The following is a 25,318-nucleotide window of genomic DNA, read 5'->3' on the forward strand; positions in this document are numbered from 1 at the left end:
TATGAATGGCTGAGTTCTGTTCATTGTTTATTTGGATCCCCATTCGTTCCTGCCAAAGCAGCAGATCTTCGGGGGGTCTTTTGACAGGTTAAATACAACCCTGTTTCAAAATTATTTGGGACGCTGTGTAAAAATAATGTAATAATGTGAAAAGCATTTATCCTTGTATTTAATTGAAAATAGTACAAAGACAACATATCAAAATGTTGAAACTGGAAAGATACATGCCCATTTTGAATTTGATGGCAGCGAAAAAGTTGGGACACGGGCATGTTTATCTTTCTTTTAACAATACTCTGTAAGCATTTGGGAACTGAGGAGAACAATTGCTGCAGTTTTGAAAATGTAATGTTGTCTCATTCCTGCTTGGTATGTTTTTTTAGCATTACACCTTGATACCAGTCTTTTGGTGACTCTGTCCCAGATCTTTTCAAAACTTGCTGGCATCAAATTCAAAGTGAGCATGTATTTTCCAAGAAACAATAACATTTCTCAGTATATGATGTTGTCTTGGCTCTAATGATTTACTTTTAGAACTTGTGTGAAAATCTGTGTTTAGTTCATATTTCTGCAGAAATATAAAATTCTACAGGGTTCACTATCTTTTGAGTGCCACTGTATATTTATGTCGTACAAAGAGTGTTATAAAACATCTCATCTGGATTGTCTAGCCAACAACTGCAGTTTGATCCAATATTTGAAACCTTTTGAATGGTACATTTTAAATACAGCATTGAAAGCACTAACCTGAGAAGAGTATTGCACAATGTGGAGAGGGGGATAAAGCCACTCGCTGTTCCAGTTTGAAGAGTGAATTTGAATGTTTACTTAACAAACAAGTATTAATCATCCATTCTAAACAAGAACATCATATTTAGTGCATGAAGATTCCAGTAATGGTTTTGTAATGGAACCCTATTCATGAAAAATAAATACATTTTAATGATTTAGTTATGGGCCCCATAATGCAGTAGAAAAAGTTGACAATTATTAATCGTAATTATGGATGGTGTTCAGCCCATATCAATAATATATGCAACTACATAGGTCTACTGTAACTTCAAAACATGATTTTTAGTCTCACATTAGCTAATGTTAAAGGCACGTGTTTGAAACTTTAATGATCCCAAGATGTAAAGTGTGCAAAAGTTATTCAATTATTCACATTATTCATATCACATATGTATAAAAACTACATGGGGATGTTTATAAATATCAACATTTATGTATGAATATATTTTTAAGTTAGGCTACAAAAAATGCCTAGTTCATCATTATTTCTGCCTAATAGTTGCCAAAATTATATTTATGTTTATTGAAATTATTTTATTTTCCTATACCACCTTTTGTTTGCATTCATTTATTGATTAAATCACATTGCAAATAGAGAGACGCGTCAAATGCTTACAAACATAATCATCCGAGGAGTCTCTAACTTAATACATGAACAGTCATCAGTACTTATAGTGGAAAAAGGGGTGTGGTAAGTTGTTGCCCATCTGTCTTGTGTCACATAGGTTTTACCCAAAGGGTGGGCTGTCCCCCCACCATATCCTTCCTGCCATAATGTTTACTGTTGTGTTTACCTAAAGGGGCCAACTGACCTAACTTCCCCCCAAGGACCACATTCCTAATAAATGTACCTTAGTTCAAAATGTCAATAACAGCATGGAGTCGGCCGGGTACCCCAGTGCTGCTTCCCCGGCCCCCACGCCTCACTCTCAGGTTGTGTTGGCTGGATCATGCTGCGTTGCCGATTCAGCCCCTTCATCTAAAGTTTTAAAATGTTTGTGTTAACATTTTGGGTTATTAGAATGTTGAAAGGGTGTGATTTTAAGATAATTATAATTCTACTGTTTATATATGTATTAGTTCAAAATAATCATTAGGATATGAGTGTGTCTAAGCCATATTTTCTGAGTTGCATTCAGAGGTATGACTGATCTTGTATTTGTTACATCTCTGCTTAGAATTATCAGTAAAACTGGTATTTGTGTTAAACAGAGGTTGATCAGTGTTGTACTTGGTAAAGAGTTTAAACATATTGAACTTTATTGCCAAAACACCCCCTCCATTTATTATAACCCCATTCTTGTCCTCTTCTGTCTTTAATTGTAACATTCAGTCCCATTGTTTGTCTTCCAGTTTCTCTGATGTCATCTCTGAATCCACCAATGCCCGCTCAGGTTCACTTTCACAGAATCCAGTGACAACTGTTTGGGCTCAGTGTGGAAGGAGAGCAGCAGGCTGGGTTTGTCCTCCCTCTGCTAAAATAAAGACCAAACCAGAGCCATCCAATGACTGATGTTTTATGGGAATAAAATAAAATCACAATGGAGGAAAATGACAAAAATAATCACGGTCATAACAGACCTGTGCCCTACATGAGGCGTGCTTTCCTTTAACCGAGCCCAGAATGGAAAGAAAATATATCACGGCTTATCATATCCTTGGCAAGTGACAATGGTTAAGACTTGTATTCTCAGAGTAATTTAATTAACTTCTCTCGGTTTCAAGCAGTGAAGAGTTACTATACAGTCAGAAAATACTATAAATAACAAGCAATAAGTTTGGTCACCAGTGTGTCTCATGTTCTCTTTTGGGATCAACACAAACAGGCACATTCGTTTCCAGGTGCCCTGCATAATGTAAAGGAAACAAATATTTAAACCCTTCCCTTCTGTTCTTCAGAAAATGTATTGTCACAAAACTACAGTGAACAGATCCATATAAATGAAAGTTTTAAAATGAGTTGGACTAAAAAACTACATTTTAGCAAGTTGGTAGGCACAGCAGAGAACATCAATGACAAAGGATGCGCTCCCTTCTGGAAAGCCAGTATGAATGTTAATCAAGAGTGATTCATTTTAATACTATTTCATTTCACCAGGTGAATTGAGAGAAAACCCTGGGGATTTGTGTACTTACACAGGACAATATCCCTTGTGAAAACATTGCCTTCAGTTTAAAGCAAATATATACTTCAAGTATTTTACTGTTAGTACACGTTGCAAGTACCCCTGAAGTTACACTTAATTTTAACTAGATAAATCCTGTGTAATAACTAGTAGTTACACTCTAAACTGTTAACACTAATCTAAAATGAGCATCCAAGCATTAAACTGAGTGATGCAGGTTGAAACTCATTAGAGCTATAACATATCTATTTACATATATAATTGTCAGTTATTTATTACACTTCCCTGAGTAACTCAGCTTTATGTTGTGATATCTGTTAAATGAATGAAAACAACAAATCATTCATAGTAAGGGGTTTAATCGGTCCCCATTTACAAACTATTCAGATTGATGACAAAAAGCAAGAAATGAACAGAATGTTTATATACATACGCTGATATTACAAGTTAATTTACACACGGTGAAATAGCTACAAAGGTTTCATATCCATGATATTCGAAGCGCGGAACATTTATTAATGACCATGAGTTATGTTGCAGTGTCATTTTGTGTCACCAACAATAGAAAGTAAATAGAACAGTGTAAAATCACTACTGTCAGAACATATGATTATTTATTTAACCTGGTAAAAGACCCCTAGAAGATCTGCTGCTTTGGCAGGAATGAATGAGGATCCAAATAAACAATGAACAGAAAGTAATAATCTTCTACATACAACACCAGAAAAATAAAATACATAGAAAAGAACTACAGAATGAACAATGTTCCTCAGCAAACAATGTCAGATTATTGACCTATTATGCATTTAAGTGAGTAAGTAATTTTAGTGAGCATCTGGACAGATGAGTCCAAAATGAATCTGTTTGGTCACAATCAAAACCGCTGTTTGGTGGAAACTAGACTAGAAAGTTCAGTTTGTCTAATTAAACATTTCCCACAGTCAGAACAGGAGTAAGGCTTATCACCAGTATGTATGCGCTGGTGAACCTTAAGGCTACCTAATTGAGAGAAACACTTCCCACAGTCAGAACAGGAGTAAGGCTTATCACCAGTATGTATGCGCTGGTGAACTTTAAGGTTACCAAATCGAGAGAAACACTTCCCACAGTCAGAACAGGAGTAAGGCTTATCACAAGTATGTATGCGCTGGTGAACTTTAAGGTGACCTAAATGAGAGAAACTCTTCCAACAGTCAGAACAAGAGTAAGGCTTATCACCAGTATGTATGCGCTGGTGAGCTTTAAGACTACCCATTTGAGAGAAACTCTTCCAACAGTCAGAACAAGAGTAAGGCTTATCACCAGTATGTATGCGCTGGTGAGCTTTAAGACTACCCATTTGAGAGAAACTCTTCCCACAGTCAGAACAGGAGAAAGGCTTATCACAAATATGTATGCGCTGGTGAACCTTAAGGTTACCTAATCGAGAGAAACTCTTCCCACAGTCAGAACAGGAGTAAGGCTTTTCACCTGTGTGCACTCTCTGAGGTATAGTAAGTTCAGATGATGTAATGAAACACTTCCCACATTCAGAACAGGAGTAAGGTTTCTCTCCAGTATGTGTGATAACATGTCTGTTTAACAGTGATAGAGATGAGAAATGTTTTTAACAATGGGGACAGTGGTGAGACTTCTTATCATTGCAGTCTTCCTCCAAGTGTCTGCACTTCAGGAATCCCATCTGTGTGACAGACATCAAACAGGATTAATGGAAACATATTGTGACACAATATTATCAAGAACAATTTGTTGGTTTAAAAAAAAGGCCCTGGGTGCCGAGACAATTCATCCAGACCACTGTGATAAAAAAAATAATAATACACCAGCCCATTCTAATACATCTAAACCTGAATTAAAATGTAGACACGACAAGGGACTTACTGTATAAATGCTTTATTTATGGCCTTTGGGGCCTGCATGTCATTTACGATAAAGGCTTAAAGGTGGGGGATCCTTTAAAGGGGCTCATTGTTTTATAATCTGTCTATGACTGTATAAGATGCTCAACCTTCTGTTTCACCAAACACCACTTAAACAGACCCTTTACTTTCCCATCAATTCTAGGCAGTAACTTTATCCTAATATACTTCACCGCTTCTGTTCCCATTTTAAGATACAATTTCTTGAATTTCTACTTCAGTGTCTCTCCTTACTATTTTGATAACATTGCTTCTACCAGAACTCTAACCATTTATTAATAAAGTTTTAACATCACTTCTACACATGTCCACTACTTTCCCACTACTTCCTCTGCTAGAACTCTAGATATTAGAAACATCTAAACTTTAATTAACTGAAAAATTTAAGTGGTAGAAAGAAAATCAAAAAAATTTGACAATTAAAAAGACTGCAAGTGTATTTAACCAGATGACAGATTTTTTTTCTCTAGATGAATGACAGTTTCTCAGTAATGTTTCCATCATTTCCCTGCTGTTTTGTTTTAGAGAAATCTGCATCGAACTTCAACTAGAGAGTATGGTTCTTGGTAGGAATATTAGGCAAGTACTGATGGGATTGCCCCTCCGCAATGGCTTGTGAAACCTGTACAAACTCCTGTTGTTGTCCATTGTGGTTCCAACGCTAAATATTATTAATTGTTGTTCCCAGGTTATTCCTAAGTGAGATAGTGTTGTTTTGAACTGTACCTAAAATGTGTTACTCCTATTTCAGTGCTGTTTGGTGATGAAACCTGAGGGCTCGTTCACTTATCTGACAACCTCAGTCAGTTTGTGTGATGGCAGAGCCACCAGAGCGTCACTAGAGCGCAATGACACCTGGGAATCACTGCTGACCATGCCTCCCACCTCTCTGTAATTTGCTGGCCAATATACACAACCCAATATACAATACCCTCGCCAGCCACTTGTCATCTAAGGGCAGAGATAAGGCTTGAACCTAGACTGTGGATGGGAGAACATCTTTAAAATATTCTGTATTTTATAAGTATAATCACTCGTGTGCAGAGCCCCGTCCAAGTTGGAAATATCTACAAGAACAGCCGTGGCTCTCTGACACTTTTCTGAAACAAATTCCTAGATGATGCACAAGCCCGAGCAACTACAGTAAAAAAAAGGAAAAGGAAATAAATTGCAGTGTTATCACTGAAATATTTTTGTTATTTGTTTTTATTAACTTATTGTATGGTATCCTATTGTATAGTAATAAAACATCACAACAAAAAACCTTGAAATTAATCAGTTAGCAAATTCTGCTTGTCTCCTCTTCTGTCCATCTCTGTAAGATACAGTAACTTGGAATGATCAGTTAGTTGGCCTGAATGAGCTAGTGTGGTTTTACACTGTTTGCAAGTTAGGATAATCATATTTATTATTAAAATGTTCTGTTCAACTGTCTGAATTAAATTCACTAGCTGACATAGGCTACAGGAATGGAGTTAATCAATAAGCCACAAGCTAATGTTAAGCCATGCAGACCTACTGCTGTAGCAAGCAAGCTCTAGAAAGATGGGCAAGGTAGTCAAATGTCCATTCAGTAGTTTAGGGACCGTCATTAAAGTGCAATACCGCTGATTCAATGTGACTAAAAATATATATTCTATTTTGTTTCATCCTAATAATACCTGCCCATGTGAAGGAAAATCATAGGTACAGACACGTTTTGTGTTATTAAACAAAACTATAATTATCAACATTTATTCTGGTTGTTAAACAGTATATATATATATTTTTTTACAGATTCCTATAGAGCCTCTCCTTGAACTGCCACCTTAACGTGGTGGAGGGGTTTGAGTACCCGAGTGACCCTAGGAGCTATGTTGTCTGGGGCTATATGCCCCTGGTAGGGTCTCCCAAGGCAAACAGGTCTTAGGCGACGGGTCAGACTAAGAGCGGTTCAAACCCCCCTTGATGATGAAAAAAAAAAAAATATTGAGTACCGTGACGTCGCCCGGTATGGCGCAGCCGGGGCCCCACCCTGGAGCCAGGCCCGGGGTTGGGGCTCGTATGCGAGCGCCTGGTGGCCGGGCCTTCCCCCATGGGGCCCGGCCGGGCTCAGCCCGAACGGGCGACGTGGGGCCGCCCTCCCGTGGGCTCACCACCCACAGGAGGGACCATAAGGGGCCGGTGCGAAGAGGATCGGGCGGCAGTCGAAGGCAGGGGCCTAGACAACCCGATCTCTGGACACGGAAACTAGCTCTAGGGACGTGGAATGTCACCTCGCTGGCGGGGAAGGAGCCTGAGCTAGTGCGTGAGGTTGAGAGGTTCCGATTAGAGGTAGTCGGGATCACCTCTACGCACGGCTTGGGCTCTGGAACCACACTCCTTGAGAGAGGATGGACTCTTCACCACTCTGGAGTTGCCCATGGTGAGAGGCGGCGGGCTGGTGTGGGTTTGCTTATAGCTCCCCAGCTCTGCCGCCATGTGTTGGAGTTTACCCCGGTGAACGAGAGGGTCGTTTCCCTGCGCCTAGGGGTCGGGGATAGGTCTCTCACTGTTGTTTGTGCCTACGGGCCGAACGGCAGTGCAGAGTACCCGACCTTCTTGGAGTCTCTGGGAGGGGTGCTGGAAAGTGCTCCGACTGGGGACTCTATTGTTCTACTGGGGGACTTCAACGCCCACGTGGGCAACGACAGTGACACCTGGAGGGGCGTGATTGGGAGGAACGGCCCCCCTGATCTGAACCCGAGTGGTGTTCAGTTATTGGACTTCTGTGCTAGTCACAGTTTGTCCATAACGAACACCATGTTCAAGCATAAGGGTGTCCATCAGTGCACGTGGCACCAGGACACCCTAGGCCGCAGGTCGATGATCGACTTTGTTGTCGTCTCATCTGACCTGCGGCCGTATGTCTTGGACACTCGGGTGAAGAGAGGGGCGGAGCTGTCAACTGATCACCACCTGGTGGTGAGTTGGATCCGATGGCGGGGGAGAAAGCTGGACAGACTCGGCAGGCCCAAGCGTACTGTAAGGGTCTGCTGGGAACGTCTGGCCGAGTCTCCTGTCAGAGAGATCTTTAACTCCCACCTCCGGCAGAGCTTCGACTGGATCCCGAGGGAGGTTGGAGATATTGAGTCCGAGTGGACCATGTTCTCCACCGCCATTGTCGAAGCGGCCGCTCGGAGCTGTGGCCGTAAGGTCTCCGGTGCCTGTCGAGGCGGCAATCCCCGAACCCGGTGGTGGACACCGGAAGTAAGGGATGCCGTCAAGCTGAAGAAGGAGTCCTATCAGGCCTGGTTGGCTTGTGGGACTCCTGACGCAGCTGACGGGTACCGACAGGCCAAGCGGGCTGCAGCCCGGGTGGTTGTGGAGGCAAAAACTCGGGCCTGGGAGGAGTTCGGTGAGGCCATGGAGAAGGACTATCGGCTGGCCTCGAAGAGATTCTGGCAAACCATCCGGCGCCTCAGGAGAGGGAAACAGTGCCCTACCAACGCTGTTTACAGTAGAGGTGGGCAGCTGTTGACCTCAACTGAGGATGTCGTCGGGCGGTGGAAGGAATACTTCGAGGATCTCCTCAATCCCGCCGTCACGTCTTCCATTGAGGAAGCAGAGGATGAGGGCTCAGATGTGGACTCGTCCATCACCCGGGCTGAAGTCACCGAGGTGGTTAAGAAACTCCTCGGTGGCAAGGCACCGGGGGTGGATGAGATCCGCCCTGAGTACCTCAAGTCTCTGGATGTTGTGGGGCTGTCTTGGCTGACACGCCTGTGCAACATCGCGTGGCAGTCGGGGACAGTGCCTCTGGGATGGCAGACCGGGGTGGTGGTCCCTCTTTATAAGAAGGGGGACCGGAGGGTGTGTTCCAACTATAGGGGGATCACACTTCTCAGCCTCCCCGGGAAAGTCTATGCCAGGGTTCTGGAGAGGAGAATACGGCCGATAGTAGAACCTCGGATTCAGGAGGAACAGTGTGGTTTTCGTCCAGGCCGCGGAACACTGGACCAGCTCTATACCCTCTACAGGGTGATGGAGGGTTCATGGGAGTTTGCCCAACCAGTCCACATGTGTTTTGTGGATTTGGAGAAGGCATTCGACTGTGTCCCTCGTGGCATCCTGTGGAGGGTGCTTCGGGAATATGGGGTCCTGGGTCCTTTGCTAAGGGCTGTCAGGTCCCTGTACGACCGAAGCAGGAGCTTGGTCCGCATTGCCGGCAGTAAGTCAGACTTGTTCCCTGTGCATGTTGGACTCCGGCAGGGCTGCCCTTTGTCACCGGTTCTGTTCGTAATTTTTTTTTTTTTAAAAACCACACGATTTCGTCTCTGCTCTTTGCGGATGATGTTGTCGTGTTGGCCCCTTCAAGCCAGGACCTCCAGCATGCACTTGGACGGTTTGCAGCCGAGTGTGAAGCGGTGGGGATGAAAATCAGTACCTCCAAATCCGAGGCCATGGTCATCAGTCGGAAAAGAGTGGCTTGCCCACTTCAGGTTGGTGGAGAGTGCCTGCCTCAAGTGGAGGAGTTTAAGTATCTAGGGGTCCTGTTCACGAGTGAGGGAAGGATGGAACGGGAGATTGACAGACGGATCGGTGCAGCTTCTGCAGTAATGCGGTCGATGTATCGGTCTGTCGTGGTGAAGAAAGAGCTGAGCCGTAAGGCGAAGCTCTCGATTTACCGGTCAATCTACGTTCCTACTCTCACCTATGGTCATGAGCTTTGGGTCATGACCGAAAGGACAAGATCCCGGATACAGGCGGCCGAAATGAGCTTTCTCCGCAGGGTGGCTGGGCGATCCCTTAGAGATAGGGTGAGAAGCTCGGTCACCCGGGAGGAGCTCAGAGTAGAGCCGCTGCTCCTCCACATCGAGAGGGGTCAGCTGAGGTGGCTTGGGCATCTGTTTCGGATGCCTCCGGAACGCCTTCCTGGGAAGGTGTTCCGGTCCCGTCCCACCGGGAAGAGACCCCGGGGAAGACCTAGGACACGCTGGAGGGACTATGTCTCCCGGCTGGCCTGGGAACGCCTCGGTGTCCCCCCGGAAGAGCTGGAGGAAGTGTCTGGGGAGAGGGAAGTCTGGGCATCCCTGCTTAGACTGCTGCCCCCGCGACCCGGCCCCGGATTAAGCGGAAGATGATGCGATGCGATGCGATGCGATTCCTATAGAGGTGACATATACACCTACAACCACTTGTATGTTGGTCACTGACCTTTAGATTTGCCCTTCTACATTTTGGTGATTATATCAGAATTGATCCTTCTATACAATATGTTTTAATAGCTCAATATCCATATGAGCTAGAGACCTACAAACAAGTGTTTGTCCTCTCTTCTGAATGGTACACCTCTTTTATCAATATTTATTATCTGTATTTCATTTTATAAATGCACACAAAAAGTGGTTTTAGAGGTCTATTGCCTAATTCACATGAACAATTTTTAATAGCTTCAAATCCAGATGCAATGGACCTCTAAAACCACTTTTTGTTCACTTACATTCCTTGTCAATAGTACGACCCTTAGATTTGCCATTTACAATTTCGGTTAATTTATAGGAATTTATCCTTTGAAACAACCATTTTTTTAATAGCTCACTATCCATATGAGTTAGAGATCCAAGAACACTTTACCTCTCTTCTGAAAAGGTATACCTCTGATATTTTCCAAATTGATAATCCTGAATTATTTTACAATTAAACGCATTATCACAACTCTTCTACCTAGTTAACATTAACTGTTAATGGACATCTTGTTTGTGTCAGTTGTGTTGTGCATTAGTTTGCGTTTTGCCTCTCCTTTTGTTGTTTTGTGGTTACAACTAAAAGGATGTTACCCTGCGATTACCTCGGCTCCTCGTGTCCTGCCTTCCTTCAACTGTGACAGTATACTCCCATTCCCAATTTAAAACATTTTTAAATGTTAATGTGCAGGCGATGTAACAATAGAATCCACTAAAGGTAGCTGTTAGTGGTGCAACGGATCGTCATTGATCCGTGATCCAGTCGGACCAATATCTTCGGTTCGGCACACACGTGATCCGCGGATTGATTTCTGAAGTTGTTTGCATGTTCAGTCCACACACAGCGTGGTCATGGTGAGCAGAGTAACGGAGGAGCTTGAACGCCCCGCGTCATTTAAACCCCCTGTATGGGAGCATTTTCCCTGTCAAATATAATGATGAAGGAAAGAGGTTAGTGGACAAAACCGTGACGGTGTGTAGGCACTGTGGCACACTGACAGGAGTGAAAACGAAAGCTGCTCAACAAGCGCTTATCACCGCGTCATTTAAGCAGCCCCTTGTTGCACCATCAGACCGGGCTAAAGCCATCACAAACGCTATCGGTGTGTTTATAGGTGCAGACATGAGGTTGTGCAAAACGAGGGCTTTAAACACATGCTGAAAGTGCTTGAGCCACGTCACGACATCCCATCGCGCACCCACTTCAGCGAAAAGATTGTGCCTATGAGCAGGAAAAAAGTTGTGGATTAACTATCCCGAGCATCCCCTGTTGCGCTCACGACAGACGGGTGGACTTTCAGAGGAACGGAGAGCTATGTGACGATAACCGCTCATTACTCATAAGCTCATACATGTCCCAACATGGTGGAACTCCACTTATGATATGTTGGAGCATTATCTGGAGCAGCAGGCAGCTATATACTCTGCATTGACCGACAAGACCCTGAAGCAAAATGTCAAAGACATCATCACCCTGTCTGATGATGATGTGAGAGTGGCAGAGGAGGTCCTCCAGGTGCTTAAACTCCTCAAAACTGTTACATCTCTGCTGAGCACTGAAACTTCATCTGTGTCAATGATCCTGCCACTGAAAACAAGGATTCTACAATCCATGGCTCCAAGTGTGGAAGACACATCACTTGAGATGTCATTCTGCCATTAGAGAGGACCTGCAGCCCAGATACACTTCACCCCCTAACTCTACAGGACTACCTTCACAGATCTACTGCCCTGGATCCGAGGTTGAAGTCCCTGTCTCACATGGACCCTGCCCTACGCCAGAGGACATACAGTGACCTCACCACTGAGATTGTGAGCAGTCTGGGCACTGAAGACTGTGATGAGGTACAGAAAAATAATATTATTTAAAAATGATACATTTAAATCAAAATACTTTTTTTATTTTGAGCAATAATGGCTTTTATTAAATGTTATTGCCACATTTATCATGTCTATGAAACATGAAAATAATTAAGAGGTTTAATTAATCAACAAATTTTTTTTCAAGCTGCAGGGCCAACAGGAGCAAACCTGGACACATCTCCTCCAAAAAAGAAGTCGACGATGGCAGAGCTTTTTGGAGAGAATTATGCCAGCAAAGACATGGACAGCATGACTCCTGCTGACATCATCAAAGAGGAGGTGGCATCCTACCTGGCAGCAAGCGGCATTACAGTGGATGGTGATCCACTGACATGGTGGAAAAGAAATGAGTGTAAATACCCTCATATTGCTAAGATGGCCAGATGCTATCTCGCTGTGCCAGGCAATTCAGTTCCTTCCAAAAGAGTGTTCTCAACAGCAGGGGGCATAGTGACTGCAAAGAGGTCCACACTCTCCCCAGACAATGTAGACATCCTTGTCTTTTTGAAAAATAATTTGAAATTATAAGCTCAGGTATGCTTTGCTTTCTTTCTTGTGTTCTTCTTTGATGATGTGGACATAGTGAAATAAAGCCTATCCATGTTTCAAGGAAGATGATGTGCCTTCTTATCTTGCACTTTAAGTCGTTTTTTTTTAATTAATGGTGGTCATTGGTCCATGTTTAAAGGAAGGAGATATGCCTTTTTATGTTGCACTTTAAGTTGTTTTTTCATTAATTTTGTTAAAAAGAAGATATTATGCCTTGTGCACTTTAAGTTGAGAAACGATCCGAACCGTGAGTTCTTTGATCGGTTGCACCCCTAGTAGCTGTAGTGTTGATATTGATTGAACAGAAAAGCAATTGGAGAATTAGGCATGTATAACTACTGAAGTCAAAATAACTTGGAATTAAAAATAGACCACATAGACCAAATAGTGGAGGTGGATACTGACATCAGAATCAGAATCAGAATAATGTCCCGCCAGCCCAGCATGGGCCAGAACCCACATGAATGAGACCTGCACCCCATCTCTTCTTACTCTATCCTGTGCTTCCAACATCCGGTTTAAAATGTCCTGCCGCTTAGTGGACTTGAAAGACTGCAAATGAATCAACACCTCACATGAATCAGGACAAATTACCACCCTTTCCGGCTTAGTGTCCTCCACCCACCTCAATGCAAACTGCACCGCCAGAAGCTCAGCCATGTAAACCGCCAAGTGATCAGAAACCCTTTTAGTGACACTCACACCCACTCCCCTAACTACAAAAGCTGCCCCCTTCCAACCGGTCCCTTGAACCATCCGTGAAAACCACTACACACTCTGGGTACCCACCCTCCAGACACCTCTTAACTACACACTCTGGGTACCCACCCTCCAGACACCTCTTAACTACACACTCTGGGTACCCACCCTCCAGACACCTCTTAACTACACACTCTGGGTACCCACCCTCCAGACACCTCTTAACTACACACTCTGGGTACCCACCCTCCAGACACCTCTTAACTACACACTCTGGGTACCCACCCTCCAGACACCTCTTAACTACACACTCTGGGTACCCACCCTCCAGACACCTCTTAACTACACACTCTGGGTACCCACCCTCCAGACACCTCTTAACTACACACTCTGGGTACCCACCCTCCAGACACCTCTTAACTACACACTCTGGGTACCCACCCTCCAGGCACCTCTTAACCACCTCGGCTAAGCAGAGGCCCAACCGATCCTCTCGCACCATCTCCAGTATTCCCAGATCCTCCACTGGAGGCAGAATCACCCAAGGAGTCTCAATGACAAATCCAGCGTAGGACTAAATGTCCTCCCTCTGAAACCTACCTCTCCCAGGGTGTCCCCCACCCACCCAAAGATCATGATCTCCCTCCCACAGTGTTCCCAGCGCCCCAACAACACCTCTTTTGTAGGGTCAAACACCCATGTCCCTGCAAATTTACACAGTAATTAATCAACAATTGCCTTCTCCTCAAAGACGACACCCAGAAACCTTAAAACCTCAACCTTCTCCACGGTCTTCCCATACAACTGAACTTCAACCTCATCACCCACCTTCCTCCTTGTGAAAATTACCACCTTTGTCTTTTCCACTGAAAACCTAAAACCCCACTGTCTTGCCCATCTTTCTACCGCTTCCTGAACCTTCTTGACAACATACTTCACTACCCCTCTTCCACAGTGCCCCATCTTCAGCATACAGCGACCTACATACACCCTGCATACTTTCCCCTCAAATTGTTCAAAAAAAGTATTTAAACACTTCTCTTAGCCTTATTGACTCAGATTTTTTCAGTATCCAAACGTATGCCCTTTGTCATAATACTCCTGAATGTACCTGTCTTTGCTCTCTTGATCGGTGGTTGATGCAGGATAACACGAAGCCATCAGCTTGCCTCTCAAGAAAGTATTGATATACTCTTTAAAAAGACTCAGATTTTCTGGCAAATTTCCACACTTCCTAGATTTTAGCCACAATGTAATCTTTCTCTAGAGCCTTATTCAGAGATGGGGACAAGTCACACATGGTCAAGTCCAAGCAAGTCTCAAGTCTTAACTATCAAGTCTCGAGTCAAGTCTCAAGTCACAGCTCAGATAAATCAAGCAAGTCAAGTCAAGTCACAGTACTAAAGAGATGAACACACACACACTGTCCTCTGTTTCTGACGTGCGCTCGGTGCGAAGCTCGATTTAAAAATCAAATATTGTTCTCCTCCGCGGTACAATCTTTGGGGGGACGAAGCGGAGGGATCTTGAATCAGCCTAAAGGGGTTGTATTCGCTATAACAACCGCCTCGCTATACCTTATCCTGCTTATTACATGGCTACCTACCAAATAAATCAATAATTTGACACAAAATATTGATTTCAAAAGGAATTTATTGATTTAAAAATGATTGTATTGCTTCCTCTAAAGAAAATAGTCCGTTCCGTCTCTGGTTAGAATCCTGCTGCGTCCATAGCAACGCGCAGTTTTTCATGGCAACGGTCTGTTATCAAGAAATAACAAGCATTCTGCACTGGAATTCAGCCAATCCATGTAATAAGGCCTAATAATAACAACCTTATAAACTAATTATTGTGACTGAAAAACTGCCTAATATGTAATTACGCTGTAATTATTCTTGTCTCTATGAGTAAAAAAAAAAAACTCTTCGAAATGTTTAGGTGCTAGTAATCACATCGGCGCCTCCATGTTAGCCTTTCATGCAGTAAAGTTAACTGTTATGGTGTAAGCACAATGCTTTTTAGTTTCCACACGCAGTCCACAAACACTTGAAAATGCGCACATTTAATACAGACATTATAGCCTACATGTAATAATATACATGCCCGCTCATTTTAAGATGCCCATCAACATTAAAATTCAGGCTATGCCACTGTTATAGTCAAATGCCCTTACATCTATTTACCAGACATATTCAGTAATGATAATGGTCACATTTCTAACAAGAAGAAAAAAAAACAACATAATATGCAACCAAGGCCAAATTATGACAAACAAAAGATTAATTCATTACATTAGTAACTTAATCGTTATAGATCTTAGTGAAACTAAATATAAAAAGATTACTTTCTTACCTTCCCTTGTGGTTCTTAAAATGACAAATGAAATTTGACGTTGTTGCATATTTTGCATCTGGCAAATATTTTTTTATTCACACGGTCCAGTTCAAAGTCCTTATATCCAAACATATAAAATAATTGTATTGCTGTTTGTTTATTATAAGTTCAAGTCATTGTTGAGTCTTCCACTTCAAGTCAAGTCTCAAGTAACTTGTTCTCAAGTCAAAGTCAAGTCAAGTCATTTTCATACTTTAATCAAGCAAGTCACAAGTCCTGAAAATTGTGACTCGAGTCAGACTCGAGTCAAGTCATGTGACTCGAGTCCCCCACCTCTGGCCTTATTGAACTCTGTAACCCGTACACCTGTCAGAGATCTCTCTTCATCAGAATAATCACAGGGATGTTGCTGATTATTGATGTCACTGCATGTGTGACAAAGAGAAAAGAAAAGCTTCCCATTAGGACCATGGGTTGGTAACACTGGAAGAAACAAACCCCAAGGAGGGTAAACTGTTGCCTTAATCAGACCAAAATTGTTTTAGGGCAAGTCAAAGTCACTATGAATGATTTCAGGATGGCCCAGAGGAAAATGGTATTTCCTCAGGACATGAGGATAAAGGGATGTAAAGTCACTGTACTCCATGGCTTCATCCTCTTGGGCTAAATGCCTTAAAGTCAAAGCATTGGTGCGACCATCAAATAATGCATCTCTGGGTTCCAGGGGTTCTGGCATGGTTACACCCCCCTTCAAGGCATGCTGAATACAGATCAGCCAGGTACTCCAACCATTGGATGGAACCACTAGAATATATTTGTACTGCCTTCTATAGTTATCAGGTGAGACATTGATTCATCTTTTATAGATTCCTCTGGCATAAAATCAGTACAATAGGTTTTCATGCAAGTTTATGCAATAGTTATACAACTCAAGGGATCAACACCTGTGTCATTGATTACTTCCTCTCTGAACTTAAGAAAACCTTCACACAAGATAACCACATCATTGTCACAATACATTTCCATCTCTTTATGAAAATCAAAGGTTTCATGCCGGACTGTCTGATACCATGTCATAAACTTCTCTCTCTCTTTGACGGTCATTTGATCAGCTCCATACATTTCAGGACCGGGGTAAGGACCGATGTAATTGAGATTCTCCTCAGAGCTGAAAAAATTTGGAAACCAACCTTTAACAGCCATTTCAAAACCGGGAGCTTCGGGCATTTCAGAGTTTCATGGGAAGAAAGCTAAGACTGTCAATATATCGTTGACCAGATACGTGATCAGTTAAAACACAACACCTTGCTTCCTTGTGTTATAAGAATGTAGGAGTCATAACCTATTGAATTATGGGCTTCTATTTTGTTTTTCTGAAAGTGTTTTAAAAAGAGGGGGGCACAGTCCTGTCCCTAAGACGTCCACTTTTTACCCTCAAAGGTCATGCTGGACACAAATTGAGTCATTCTGTCAGGTTTCAAAGTCATGAAATATTTTTTTTTCTGATGGCTTCTCTTCATTCAAAGATTGAATATAACATTCGTGGACCTTTTCAAATACACCAACGTCATCCAAAAGCCCTTTACATATTGGACAACATTTTCTGCTACATTTGTGTGGTTCGGGGTTATTAATTTGAGATTATAACTACCCTGGCATAAGGGACATCTCTTATTGATGTCACACCAACTTGGCAAAATGACCTGCCCCTGGATGCCATAAGGCCAACTTGTGTTTTTCATAACAGTAAGCTGAACAACATGTATGATTACAGTCATAACACTTTGTGAGCTGCTTTCCAGAAAGCTTTATCTTGAGGCCTTTGGCAGCTGAATAGATCAAGTATGTGTAACTGATCTTCCCTAGCTTTTACAAACCCTGCAAGCTCTTTTCTGAAAAACAAATGTGGATCTGCTTCATCTTCACTATTAGAACTCTCAAACAATGATTTGCGAGGTGGGGCTAAACAACAACACGGTTACCCAGGGCAACACCCTCGTTACTACTGGCGCTCATCAAGATATCTTGCATCAAGCCATCTTGAATCCAATCGTCTTACTCTGGAGTATGCGGGGTAAGATGATCAGCACTGCCATCTTGCGGATCTTCGGAGCCTGATACAGCTACGTTGTCTGAAAGGATTAATAGACGTTTTACAATATAATATATAACGTTTAAGATAATACTTAACATTTCTTACAGCTTGAACGCTTGGTAGAAAACGATCTAGTGTTTGTTGTCGCCGGCAATTTTGCAGAGAAAAGGTTCTACTGGTTTTATTCTGTGCAGGGCCCAGGAGGACTTTGGGTAAATCTCGGTACGCCTCGTCAGAATCTGTAATTAAACATTTAAAGCTAGATTTTTAAGAATGGGACATAACATGCTCTTTTATTTTACAGAAGAATTAATAATATTCTTACCGTAAGCACCTGCTACGCTTTTTTGCTCCTCTGGAGCTTCTCGGTACGCCTTGTCAGAATCTGTAATAAAACATTTAAAGCTAGATTTTTAAGAATGGGACATAAAATGCTCCTTTATTTTACAGAACAAATAATAATATTCTTACCGTAAGCACCTGTGTTGAAATCTAACACTTCCCCGAGTTGGTTTGTTGGAAAGGAGAATAAAACACCAGGAGTCACAATGTCTGAAGATCAATCAGTCACATCAGCATTATTTATACCTCAAACACGCCTAAAAGTGGGGGGTTGAGGTAGCCAAGCATGTGTGCCATTGGTCCAGTTTATGTTCTATACCTTATATGTGTAAATGCAGTACAAGCGTCATCTTTGCACTTTGTGGTTTCTGTCTTGTCTATTCTTAATCTGACACACAAGCTCAATTCTGCTCACTCTCTCCCCAGCAACAGCCTAAATAAGATTTCCTGTTTTCTACTTGCAACTTTCAGTTTCAGCTTATGCTACAGACATTCAACATTTTGCTTTAATGCTCACAACAGTTTGACAGCTTATACATTCAATGTATCCACACCTGCTACGCTTTTTTGCTCCTCTGGAGCTTCTCGGTACGCCAGAATCTGTAATTCCAATTTTTTAAACGATAAATGAAGCGTACGTAGAACAATGATTTATTTTTATAGAATTCTTTCCGTAAGTAGCAACTTCTTGCAGATATCCTGGATCAGACCAAGAGCTTGGTGAATAACCTCGATGCACTTGCGCTGAAATCTGTAGCTGATTATTTAATAACTTCGGAGAAGGAGGAATAGTTGGAGCGTAGAGTACTTGTGAATTGTCCTGAAAATTGGGATTAGTACTGAAGGGGGCTAGCTGGTCATTTCCATCTTCACCTTTAAATCCCTCTATACGACTGGAAACAACTTGACGTGAGGGCATATTCCATGGTCTATACAACGATCTTGATTCCGGTGGCGGAGTGTCAGCTATAAAAACAACATTACAGTTTTATAAACAATTATATTGAAATTAAATCAATAAATGAATTAAATCTCACCTATAACATATCTTGATGGAGAGGAACAGTCCGGAACTTCGGCCTCTTCTGCAGGCCTTGATTGCGTTTAGTCAATTACTTCCGAATGAAACTGATCAAACGACATGTAGAAAATACCAGTTAAGAAACCTGTTTAAGGGCTTTCATCATCATCTTAGTTAAATATAATGTTACATTATCTTACCTTTTAACGTGTTGAGGGAGCAAAATCCTTTTTGAATTGGCGAGAGATTTTTCTTCAGACATTCCCTTGAGTTCAACGAATGACTGAACAGTAAAGAGACAATAATGAAACTATAACTGTTTTTGGAGACCTGTTTACCTACCTATTTTATTGCTTTTTTGACATTGGGACATTCGGGTCAAGAGATGTCTGGTCAGGTTTGTGAGAGATGTACGATGGTGTCAAGCTTTTCATTTTAAATATCCCAACGTTTTAGATGAACTAATCTGTTATTCAAATGGCCCCAGCGTTTAAAATACTCTCTTTATCTAAAAAAGTTGTGAATATTGTAAAGTATAAGAGAAATAACGGCCCAGTCGTCCACGAGGAAGCTAAATATCTCTATAAAATAATTCACTTCGTTTGCGACGTCACCATAAACCGGACAACCAACTATAATCGAAGCATTAGCAACTTTGTAAACCGTACACCCGTATACGGCGATCTTAATTTGAGTATCCTGACTTTGGGATGCCACTCTTACAGCTCTCAGCACTTTGCTGTGTACTTCAAACTCCGTAGAAATGTCTGTACCTCTATTGACTATGCTGAACACGTTTTTACATAGATTATACCACTCGTAAACACCAAGCAATGGTTTAAATGCACCCTGTTCTAAAGCGCTACCGCCTTGAGAATCTGTATGTAGGGGTTCTTTCTTAGTAGAATAGATCTGTAATAGTGAATTGATTGGATCGTAAATATATATAAGTTATCACTAGTTTTGATCTGAAAGGTCAAAGCAATTCATCACTTTTGAAAATTCGCCGTATACGTTAATCTTCTAGCATCTGGCCAAGCCGTCAGGCCTGGTACGGGTCGGGCTGAGAATGACAGTTCTAATCCTTGTTTGTCTAGCCATCCGGCTCCAAGCCCACAACCCTTCACAGGCTCTTCTACCCATAGGAGCCAAATTCAATGATACATGCAACATTCTGTAAAGTATGAGGCTAATGTTTTGGACCTTTCTTCCCAGGTGCTGTTCCAGCTGGGAACAAATACGTGTTCTCCCCACTGTACCTGTATTGAAAAACACAGTTAACTCATATTAAGCTTCAACATACACATACTCCACCAGACATGCGAACCAACTCCAAACAACAAACATTGCTGTACAAAGGTAGATTTGGACTCCCTTCCAGCTCTTACTTTAAAACATAGAACAAAGCAGATTTCAAAATCAAATGTGCATTGCTGACATTTACTGTAGTGATAATAAATGTGTTAACACTGTCAGTATAGTAACATAAAATATGAATGTGTAAATACTGTACAATCCTACTATTTGTAATTCTGTGTTCATCTATTTTCTTGTTTTGCCAAGCTGTTATTTTTAGTGTGGACCCCAGGAAGTGTAGTTTGTGCATCAGCTAATGGAGATCATATTCAAATATGCAATTGCAAATATGAACTTCCATATCATGAAATGCATGTTTACTGTTCTCATTGTCAACATTGTTGTCAGTATGCTTGATCTACCATTACAAGGAGAAGGTTTCATACCCTGGGTGGACTGATTGAGGGTTGTTATATTTTAACAACTATTTGTCACAACAATTAACTAAATTAACTCAGTGCACATGAAAATGTACATACATTTTTCTGCACTGTAAAGGTTTGACAAACCAAATTTCCCTACAGATTTTTCATGAATAAATGTAATGCCTTGCATGCAATACTTAGCTTGTTTAAAGACCTTTTGGATTAAATCAGTGTTCATGTTTAGACTGCAAATGGTCTAGTTTCCTTTATTAACATGGAAATATAGAGAAAAAAAAATGCAACTACATATTGTGCTAAATGCTCATCTATTTCTGAAAACATCTAAATAGAAAAATAATTAAGGTGTTTGTAATTGAACTGTTTGATAAACGGAAGTAGGTTTTTTAATGACCATTTTAGTGAGTTGGAAAGACGTCTGTAAGAATACGTATTTTTTTGGTCACATTTTGGTTATAATTAGACCTCATGGTTATATTTTGGTTGACTGACGTCACGACCACAATAAAACATCGACATGACGTCAGAATGTTGTGTGCCCATGGGAGGGTGCTGTGCAGATGCACAGGGAGGCCTCAACACTAGAGGAAGAACAAGAAGCTTTCTCCCCATTCATGTTTTGGTTTAATAATTTAGAAAACACTGAAATATTTAAGACGAAATGGACAAAAGAGAACTTAGTGTTAATTTTGAGTTTCTCTGTTAATTGTTTATGTTGATGAAATACATATTAGCTGTATTTGAACCATCAGCTAATGCTGTTTTCCACAACTAAAATGACAAGATACAGAAAACACAATATAGTTTGACGTGACAAAGAGACAAGAAACATCAGTAGTTTGCAAGAGTATGTGTTTTGGAATGTGTTTTGGAAGTGTTCACCTGGCCATAAAACGTGACAGGATTAAACCAAAGCCTACAGAATCTGGACAAAGCTGAATACCGTATGAACACAATACATTAAAAAAACAGTTTAGTTTTGAATATTTGATGAGGTGGTTAAATGTTTAATTGTCTAACTGGCAAATCTTTAGGTTGTGCCATTAACTTTAAGATTTTGGCTTTCATTGACTTTCAATAATTTATATTGTGCTCTTTTGGAGCTGTTCTACTTGTTATTTATGCTATTGAATCAACTTTGAAGATATGGATAAAATTAGACATCACATGATCAATTCCAAGACATTCCTCCCAACAATGTTTTATGTCCATAATCACACTAGAATTATAAAATGTACTTGTTCCAGGCACCAACTATTTTTATTTTATTTCTGTAAACAGATTTTGACCTGGTTCAAAGTGAAACTTGCCAACTATCTGCAACAGGCTGTAGTGAATTCAACACTTCCAGTTACCAATTTCAACTTTCTAAAACATTGTTGTTAAATTGAACAGTGCAAGTCAAAGGAAGGAGAAAACATCACAATGATTTGTATGAAAACTGTTCAGATCTACTCAGTAGAACCCACAGGTCTCAGCAAAGGACCTACAGAACAGTTTAGCTGACACTCAAGTTGTTGCTCACAGGTCCACCGCACAATGTACCTTACACAGCATATTCACCTTTGTGTTACATGTTGAATCTATGGAAAATGTATAATCTTGTGCAAGCCTGTACTGTATCACTTTGTATCATATAGAGCTCAGATCAACTATATTGCACAACTATAAATGCACTCAGCAGCTTTCTAAACCACCAGTGTCTCATTCTAGACAGTAACCAAAACATTTAAAACTATTTTTAGAGGCACTTCAGTCTTCAAATTAATATATTTCAGTTATATGTTATCAAACAATTTTAATACTGAAACAAAATACAATTACATTGTATTTCAGTCTCTGCAAATTATCTTGGAAAAAATTACCATTACATAATCAGACTAAAACACTTTTTCAACATGTAGTCGAAGTAAATACACTTTTGTTTTCTATATCTGTGCTTGAACCGCTTGAACCTAGCATTTTATATTGAATTAAATCACATGGACTCTGAGATAAAGTTGGAACTTTAGTTCACTCTTCTTCCTCCATTAGTACACTCAATGGAATGACGTCATACCCATACATGACACAGCGTTGAGCCGTGTCAAACCAGGATGTCCCCAAACTGACCAATGGCAAACATCAGTGGGTGTAACTTAATATTCAGGAATCCCCATTTTAACTGACCAATGGTGAACCTCAGTGGGTGTCAGTTAATATTCAGGAACCCCCATATTAAGATTTTAATTAATTGTAATTTTATGTTACTTGTTTTAAAAACTGAATAAAGAAGTGATTTGGGAGAAGTAATTTTTGTTATTTAGTTGCTTAATAATTCTGCCCATCAATTGTTGCCTAATAATTGTGCAACCTTATATATTCCCCTGAAAAAGATCAAAACACATTCAGGTTTGAGGTTCAATGGAATTTTGGATTGACATGAAGCATTGTGATTGCTCAACAATAAAATCAATCTTCAGAAATACGATGTGCCTAATTACTGTGCATGCAGTATACACTTGTAACAAAGCATACATATATCAATAATCTTAAATAATCTTCTACATAAAACACAAAAATACAATAAAATGAAAACAACAGAAAATAACTAAACTTTCTTTTATCAAAGCTGTAACACAGCTAACAATGTCAGATTATTGCTCAATCTGATAATGAAATAACATCTAGGGGACATTAAATGAATTTCAAAGTGATTAAACCGTAAGAAGTCATGATATACAGGTGCTGGTCATAACATTTGAATATCATCAAAAAGTTCATTTATTTCAGTAATTCCATTCAAAAAGTGAAACTGATATATTTCAAATGTTTCTTTCTTTTAATTGTGATGATTATAACTGACAACTAAGGAAAATCCCAAATTCAGTATCGCTGAAAATTTGAATATTACTTAAGACCAATACAAAAAAAAGATTTTTAGAAATGTTGGCGAACTGAAAAGTGTGAACATGAAAAGTATGAGCATGTACAGCACTCAATACTTAGTGGGGGCTCCTTTTGTCTGAATTTCTGCAGCAATGCGGCGTGGCATAGAGTCGATCAGTCTGTGGCACTGCTCAGGTGTTATGAAAGCCCAGGTTGCTCTGATAGTGGCCTTCAGCTCTTCTGCATTGTTGGGTCTGGCGTATCACATCTTCCTCTTCACAATACCCCAGCAGCAGGAAGCATGAAGTGCTCTAAAACTTCCTGGTAGACGGCTGCGTTAACCTTGGACCTCAGAAAACACAGTGGACCAACACCAGCAGATGACATGGCACCCTAAACCATCACTGACTGTGGAAACTTTACGCTGGACTTCAATTTTCTGTGCCTCTTCCTCCAGACTCTGGATCCTTGATTTCCAAAGGAAATACAAAATTTACTTTCAACGCAGCCGTCTACCAGGAAGTATTAGAGCACTTCATGCTTCCTGCTGCTGACCAACTTAATGGAAATGCAGATTTCATTTTCCAACAGGACTTGGCACCTGCACACAGTGCCAAAGATACCATTACCTGGTTTAAGGACCATGGTATTCCTGTTCTCAATTGGCCAGCAAATTCACCGGACCTTAACCCTACAGAAAATCTATGGGGTATTGTGAAGAGGAAGATGTGATACGCCAGACCCAACAATGCAGAAGAGCTGAAGGCCACTATCAGAGCAACCTGGGCTCTCATAACACCTGAGCAGTGCCACAGACTGATCGACTCCATGCCACACCGCATTGCTGCAGTAATTCAGGCAAAAGGAGCGCCAACTAAGTATTGAGTGCTGTACATGCTCATACTTATCATGGTCATATTTTTCAGTTGGTCAACATTTCTAAAAATCCTTTTTTTGTATTGGTCTTAAGTAATATAAAATATTTCAGAGATACTGAGTTTGGGGTTTTCATTAGTTGTCAGTTATAAATCATCAAAATTAAAAGAAATAAACACTTGAAATACACCAGTCTGTGTGTAATGAATGAATATAATATACAAGTTTCACTTTTTGAATGGAATTACTGAAATAAATCAACTTTTTGATGATATTCTAATTATATGACAAGCACCTGTAGGTTTCAAACAAGGGGCAGGCTGTCCTCCCCCACATTGGTAACCTTTTGAACTGAATACTGCCACCACCAGATTGGTTGGAGGAGGGGTTATGCTGCAGCCTCCAGAAGGGTGGGATGACCGTTACAGATCTTTGACAGTTAATCAGAAGATGTTCCAGAGTTTCATCTTAGCCACAACCTAGGGAAATCTTTGTCTTTACATAGTAACTCCAGCTGACCAGTGTCCTTACTGGATGTCTGCCAACCGATATTAGCCACGCTGTGTCATTTAATCTTTCAGAAAGATTTTTCATTATTTAAAAAAATGTAAGCTTTGAAAGAACACAACTTCCTGGGAACGTATCTTTGTATCTACACTGTGGGCACAATTATTAGGCAACTGAGTATTCTGATTGTATCATTATTTCTATGCACCCCAAGCCATTTCTTTTTCCAACCCCAAACCATTTAAACTTGAATGCTCATTGGATAGAATAATTTTCAGGTGATACGCATTTGTGAAATGAGGGAAGATATGGTGAAAGTGAATTACACCTTATATCAAGGTGTGCATAATAATTAGGCAGCTCAGGTAAAATGTGGCCAAA

General features: G+C 41.0%; 1 protein-coding gene across 1 annotated transcript in view; it reads left to right on the forward strand.

The window, feature by feature from the left end:
• LOC109615482 (zinc finger protein 501-like) overlaps window positions 1–25,318 on the forward strand; it is a 1,152,720-nt gene that overhangs the window by 189,540 nt on the left and 937,862 nt on the right. The window lies entirely within an intron of this gene.

This window comes from Esox lucius, chromosome 11, assembly GCF_011004845.1.
Source record: "Esox lucius isolate fEsoLuc1 chromosome 11, fEsoLuc1.pri, whole genome shotgun sequence".
Lineage (NCBI taxonomy): Eukaryota > Metazoa > Chordata > Actinopteri > Esociformes > Esocidae > Esox > Esox lucius.